The sequence below is a fragment of the Propithecus coquereli genome, unplaced genomic scaffold, assembly GCF_000956105.1.
Source record: "Propithecus coquereli isolate 6110/MARCELLA unplaced genomic scaffold, Pcoq_1.0 Scaffold252, whole genome shotgun sequence".
Classification (NCBI taxonomy): domain Eukaryota; kingdom Metazoa; phylum Chordata; class Mammalia; order Primates; family Indriidae; genus Propithecus; species Propithecus coquereli.
The window spans coordinates 284,795-292,218 of NW_012148086.1; the positions used below are offsets into that span (position 1 = coordinate 284,795).

General features: G+C 43.5%; 1 pseudogene across 1 annotated transcript; it reads right to left on the bottom strand.

The window, feature by feature from the left end:
* Positions 1–3,740: 3,740 nt before the first annotated feature.
* Positions 3,741–5,912, bottom strand: LOC105812452 (annotated as a pseudogene). The gene is made up of 2 exons (XR_001137611.1): positions 5,478–5,912; positions 3,741–5,366 (listed from the first exon to the last, which is right to left on the bottom strand). The product of XR_001137611.1 is annotated as a heat shock protein HSP 90-alpha pseudogene (transcript).
* Positions 5,913–7,424: the final 1,512 nt, after the last annotated feature.

The window sequence follows — 7,424 nt, forward strand, 5'->3', positions numbered from 1 at the left end:
ATGCCCACCCAAAATAAGAGCTGAGAGGAGCAGACGTTGCCAATCCCACTGATAGAGACTGAGGGGTACAGGCCAGGAGGCAGCATATCCAGAGGAAGAAACCCACAGCAGGAACCATGACTCTCAGGCCAGGGACCTGGAGAGGGAGAAGTTGTGAGGAAGAGCAGCTTGCTCCATCAGGCCGGTCACAGTGGCATTGCACAGTCACCCTTCTTTGTGACATACTTCACTCCCATTATTTGCGACTCTTTTTCTTTTTCTGAATAGAACAATAAACACCTTTCTCACAAGAGCTGAGACGGGGGAGGGGGATTTATTTGCATCACTGGGCCTTGGTTTTCCTCAGCTAGAACTCCAGCTCGCAGCCCTCTGCTCCGCCGCACTGGCTGGGCCCAACGCGACGCACGTAGGAAGCTCGTCCTGCAGGAACTTGTTCAGAAGACTGGGGATTTGGGCTTTCTTTTTCCTTTCATCATCATTCTTCTGAATTTTTTGGATCCTTTTTTTGTTTCAAATCTCTTCCTCCTCAGGAGCCAGCTTGGCCCGTTGCAGCCCAGGGGCAGCGCACGGTGGGACTCACGCGGCGGTGGGTGCAGCGTCCTGCCGATGAGCACCAAGCAGCTCTTCACCGGGGCTTGGTGCGGACCAGCTTGTTACTGGACTCATCGGAGACAGCGTCAGTGATCCTTGTTTTGTTAGTACAACACTCCAAGCCCCGAGAGAGGTTTCCCACGTCCAGCCTCAGGGTACATTGCTTTTACCTCCCTGCACACGACTGTGTGTGTGGCAGGGGCCCATCTTAGCGTCCCCAGTGGGGACGTCCCCAGCTCCTACTTGGTTTTCTCTCACCCCGTCTTGCGGTTCTGGTGCCAGTTGTCCAGAGATCTTCCTCCACCTCCACTCAGTCCTCACATTTCAACAAGCGCTCCTTTTCCTTTGTTCTTCTTTGAGATCTTGGTGTCCTCAGGATTTGCATGTTTTCCTCTTCTTCCACACTTCATCTTTAACCAACATCACCCTCCCTTGACGTGTCACAGCGCTCTGGATTTGCCAAATCTTTCTCCCCGCCCCGAGCTCCCTGCTGAAGAGCAGTGCACACACTTGGTTCTCTGATGGCCCCCTCCCTTCTGCTTTCTAAATCTCTCCCCATCTGCCCACTGCTAGCAGAGGCCCTCCAGCATTGTGACTCGGCCATGGCCGCAGCCAGCTAGCTGACGCTGGGGCTCTGGAGTCCTCTGTTTCCCAGTTAAACCCTGGTGGACACCAGAGCTGTTTTTCCAAAATAGGACTTTTTTATTCCATTGTTAACCCTCCTCGATGGTTCACCATGACCAATACGATTCTTAAACAGTGGTGTACCCCAGAATGTCTTCGAAGAGATAGTACACAACGAGCTTGCTCAGGAACCATTGAAAAAACTGAAAGAGGACCTCAACAAATTCACGGTTGTAGTGAAGTCTAAACTCTGCAGCAAGGTCCTGGAGACCCTACACACCTGTCCAGCTCCAAACCTCACCACACTCTGTCTCAGCCCATGCTCCAGCAATGTTCACATTAAACTGCTGGCATTCTCAGAGTTTTCCTGGCAAGTGTCATCTCCACCTTTCCACACTCTTCCTGTTCCCTGGTCGCACCACCCTGGTCCAACTGGCAAACTCTGATCTTCCCAAGAGTAGGCACAAAGCTTCTCTTCTCCTGTGAAGCTGTCCCTGATTTCCTTGTGAAGATCTACCCCTCCTTCACTTATGGCTGGTTGTACCTTTCTCCCGTTATACCCATACTCACTATTGCAATCTTATCCTTACCATTTTAGGCCTTTGTCTTCTCCACTAGACTGCAAATATTCAAGGGGTCTTTATATCTATGGATCCCAGACCTAGGACATGATTGATAATAAATAACCATTTTTGGATAAATAAATGAATTAATGAAACGATAGCAGAGAAAAGTTTTTGTTCAAATGATATGGAACATGGAATAGAAAAAACAACTACAAAAACAAAATAATTGTTTCCGTTTATATAACATCTTATAGCTCATACTCCCACGTAACCAGTGACTCATTATATCTTAACAGTAAATGTTCAGAGGATTTACTGTGATTTAACAGGATTTTTTATTTTTTTATTTTTTGTATTGGGGAATGATGGCCATTAGAAGGTTGAGTAGTCATCATGTCCTTCCTCCTCTGCCTCAGCCCCTGTCCCCACATCACACCCACTCTCAGGATGTTGAGCGAGAGCCTCCCCATCCCATCTACCCATTGTGGCCACTCTGCTTCTCAGCGCAGCCGGCCATGCTTTTTTGACTTCAAGATTGGATAGAAGATGCTGGCTTCCCTGGTTGACACACGGTCACCATCATTCCGTGTGAGAACACCAGAATCACTTTCCTATGGCCCAGCTAGAGCATAAACTTTGCTGCCTGCCTTATCTGACTCATTTTTAAGCAGCTCCCCAGAGTCAGAACATCAAACTCTAAGCCTCTGTGAGTGGATGTCCCCACTGCCTGCTGTACAGATTTCATCACAGCCCTGAGGCGTGGTGTGGGGGCAGTGTGGATGAGGGCAACTTTTCTGGATGGTCCTCTGGCTGTATGTAGAAAGAGACAGAGAACGTTCCTGCTTTTTCACCTAAAAATCCACTGAGAATGTATTTTAAGAAAATAATCTGAAATGCACACAAAGGTTAAGGCACAAAGATACTAATCACAGAAATACTTATAATGGTACAAATGCAATGTATATGTATATGTATACGTATAAATACATGCATGTCCTTGACCTTAAATTCTGACATTCTTGCTTACTTATCTAAATGGAAATTTTGATAGTACCACTATCATTTCACAGGGTGGCTGGGAGGACTGTATGTACGCATGCACACGCAGAGGGAGGCCTGTCTGCACAGCCTGCAGGGGCCATGAGGGAAAGGAGACTTCACTTCTCAAGGCAGCATAGAAAGTTTCTCTTTGTAGTAGGCCCAGAGTCAGCTACTTTAGAGTCTTGTGTTTCTCCAGTTTTCTTTTTATTTCCTATCCTTTTGTTTTGTTTTGTTTTGTTTTTAACTCACCTATATTTGTTACAAGTTTTAAGTGGATTGTGACTCGGGCAGTACATTCCCATTCACAAGCCTCGCTTTTGAAAACAGCTTTACAACACGTAGGGGTGGGGCTTGTAATTTTGCTCCTCTAAACGATACTTTTTCTTTGGAAAACAAGCCCTGTGTAGAGTTTCATCAAGTTGCTTCACTTTAAACATACTTATTTCTAGAGGACTTAGTACATGCAGAAACTACTAGGGATGAAAAGTTTAAAAAGTGGATTCTAGAAGATGAACTCAAGTCATTTTAACAAATACTTTTCTTCTAAACATCAAGATACATCTTGCAATACTCAGTGACAAAATAGTTGGTCTACTAAGGAATCCAGCTTGATAGCTAAACACTCTATGCCATGAAGTTAACAGAGTTTAAATACATCTTACAACATTTTTTTATCTCGACCTGTTAAAATAAGCCAATGTGAAACCAGAAAAGCATTTCTAGCTCCTCTTTAGTGCCTGAAGTATCACAGTATCACACTTAGAAGTAGAAAGAAATCTTATCTTCCCCTTAAAGTAATTATTGTCATGTCATACAGATTTTTTAAATGTTAAAAATAAAGAAAAAAAATCCTTGAAAATATATTATCAGAGGGGATGAAGTATTGAACATGTATACAAGTTATTCTTCAGGGAGAGCTTAGTCTACTTCCCCGTGTGATGTGTCATCATCTCCTTCAAAAGGTGGCATCTCTTCAGTTACGGCAGCATTGGTATCATCAGCAGTAGGGTCATCTTCATCAATACCCAGACCAAGTTTGATCATCCTGCAGATCCTGTTAGCATGTTTCTGGGGATCTTCCAGACTGAAGCCAGAAGACAAGAGTGCAGTTTCGTAAAGCAAGATGACCAGATCCTTCACAGACTTGTCATTCTTGTCAGCCTCTGCCTTCTTCCTTAAGTTCTCAATAACGGAATGGTCAGGGTTTATCTCCAGGTGTTTCTTAGCTGCCATGTAACCCATTATCGAGCTGTCTCTTAGGGCTTGAGCTTTCATAATTCTTTCCGTGTTTTCTGTCCAGCCATATGTGCTTGTGACAATACAGCATGGGGATGTCACCAATCAGTTTGACACAAGCACCTTTTCAACTTTTTTCTCCAAGATGTCTTTCATGATTTTGCAGAGGTTTTCGAACTTTGTTTTTTTCTCTTCCTGTTTCTTTTTCTCTTCTTCATCTTCTGGAAGTTCTAAGCCTTCTTTGGTGACTGACACTAAAGCTTTCCCCTCAAATTCCTTCGGTTGTTAGACACAGTACTCATCGATTGGCTCGATCATATAGATCAATTCTAAGCCATGCTTCTGAAGATGTTCCATGAAGGCTGAGTTAGCTACCTGGTCCTTGGCCTCACCTGTGATACAGTGGATATATTTCTGGTTTTTCCTTCATTCTGGTGCAGTAGTCCTTGAGAGAAACCATCTCATCACCAGAAGCAGATGTATAGTATCGCAGTAGCTCTGAAAGCTTCTTCCTGTTTTGTATTCCAGGCTTTATGTTTTTAGAGAACTGCTCATAAAACTTTTTGTAGTTCTCTTTATCTCCTGCCAATTCGTTGAAGAGCTCTAAGCACTTTTTGACTAAATTCTTTGTGATAACTTTCAAAATTTTGCTTTGCAGCAACATCTCATGGGAAATATTTAGAGGGAAGTCCTCAGAATCCACCACTCCTCTAATGAAATTCAAGTATTCAGGGATTAGCTCCTCACAGATATCCATGATGAAAACTCTGCGCACATACAACTTAATGTTGTTCTTTTTCTTTCTGTTTTCAAATATGTCGAAAGGAGCACATCTTGGAAAAAAAGAAGAGCTCTGAATTCCAACTGTCCTTCAACTGAAAAGTGCTTCACCACCAAATGATCTTCCCAGTCATTGGTCAAGCTCTTATAGAATTCTCCATACTCTTCATTAGTAATATCATCAGGATTTCTCGTCCACGTAGGCATTGTTTTGTTGAGCTCTTCTTGATCAATGTAGTTTTCCTTTATCTTTTTCTTCTTGTCACCATTCTTCTTTTCTTCTTCCTCTTCATTAAAACCAATATCTTCTATTTGGGGCTTGTCATCAGATTCCTTTTCTTCTTTTTCTTTCTCCTCCTCCTTGTCTTCCTTTTCTTCAGCCTCATCATCGTTGACTTCTTTATCATGTTCCTTCTCCACAAACAGAGTAATGGGATAGCCAATAAACTGAGAATATATCTTCATGATCTCCTTTATTCTTCTTTCCTTCAAGCACTCAGTTTGGTCTTCTTTCAAATGGAGGATAACCTTTGTTCCATAACCCATAGGTTCACCTGTGTCAGTTCTAACTGCAAAAGATCCCCCTGCTGAGGACTCCCTGGCATACTGCTCATCACCATGTTTGGTGATCACAGTTACTTTCTCGGCAACCAAATACGCAGAATAAAAACCAACACCGAACTGGCCAATCACAGATATGTCTGCACCAGCCTGCGAAGCTTCCGTGAATGCTTTGGTCCCAGACTTGGTGATAGTACCAAGGTTATTGATCAAGTCAGCCTTGATCATTCCAATTCCAGTATCCACAATAGTGAGGGTTGGATCTTGTTTGTTTGGTATGAGATTAATGTGCAACTCTTTCCCAGAGTCTAGTTTACTGGGATCTGTCAAGCTTTCATATCTGATTTTGTCCGAACCATCTGATGAGTTTGAAATGAGCTCTCTCAGAAAAATCTCTTTGTTTGAATAGAAAGTATTGATGATCAATGACATCAGCTGGGCAATTTCTGCCTGAAAGGCAAATGCCTCATCCTCTTCCTCCTCCATCGGTTGGTCTTGGGTCTGGGTTTCCTCAGGCATCTTGGCCAACGGACCACTTGGGCTCCACCCCACAGCACCAGGACACTGATGCAACTTTATCTCCTATCCTAATCCTCATGTCCTCATTTTGTCATACAAATAAACCTGCTTGGCATTATTTTAAAAAATAAAAAATATCTCCCCCTTTTCCATTAAGCCTCAGAACTGGTTACTACACTGTTTCTTAAGAGCAGAGATGATGAGGGATCCCGAGTGCCACAAACACATATATCAACCCTTTAGAACATTGCCTGATGCGTAGCAAGTACCTAGTAAATACTACTTATTTTCATTATAATTTGATTTCTGATTTTTTACCAAAATAAAATTACAATGTAAATACCATCATGTGACTCAGTTTATTCACTTTGTAAACACTATTCCATATTAATAAATACACTGCTATATCATCAATTTTTAATTGATCTATAATATTTCATACTTTATTGTTTGATGCAGCCATTTATTATGAAGCCACTTTTAGTTTAGTGATGGATCATTTGTATCATAACCTAGATACGTAAAAACTGGCTTTGGCTAGAAGGAAAAAGGATATAGAACCAGAAAATGTGCAACTATTCCAAACTGGACTGAGTTAATGTCTGAGAGAACAGAGCCAGACCAGACTGGCCACGTTCTGCTGGACCACAGAGGAATTCACTCAGAAGCCAACAGCTTGCTGGATTCTTCAAGCCCCATGCAAGGAAAGGGAACAGTCCTCAGTCCATTATGCCCTGATGTCAAAGAAAGGCTTCTTCCCTTTTCTCTCATTCCCAAGTGTGGAAAGCTCTTCCTCAGCGGATCCCAAATCTAGGCTGTCCCATCCTGGGGATGTGTGTGAAGCAGCTCACTTTGTCTGTGTACCCAAGCCTGTGCATTAGGGTGGATGCTGCTTAGACAGCGTACTTCATCCCACTGGGTGGGCCATTTGTAACTAAGCCCTTTGTTACCATAACAACATACTCAATTAAATGAACCCCTGCAGGTTCTGGTGGGACCATAGTCTGGCTGAACAGTGGGGTGCAGCAATTGTCTTCTGTATAATGTGAAGGTCATGAAGCAGCAAAGCCTCTCCTCCCCTCAACACAACCCAAGCCCCTACCCCTCCCTCTGCCCAGCTGCCTTGAATGGTCCCTCTTCTTAGACTATCTCGACTGAGTCATCACAGCCTCTCTCTTTGGTCCCCTTTAATTTGAAGACTTTGGATCAGGACTACAGAGATTTTGGTTGAGCAGCCATCACTTCTGTTACCTCACCCTACACCAACAACTCCCCCTCCATAGCCAGACGTCCAGGAAAGCCTTGCTCCTAGAGGAGGCCAAGTTTTGGAACACACACCCTCAACCTCCCAGCCTGTCTCCATTCTCATCTAAAGGGAAAATCTGAGTGGTTAGGGTCAGCAGGCTTTAGTGGGTCCCAGTTCTCCGAACAAGAAACACTTAATACTAGGGCATGAACCAAGTTTATTCCTGTGAGGGAAAGCCATCTCCCACACACGATAACATA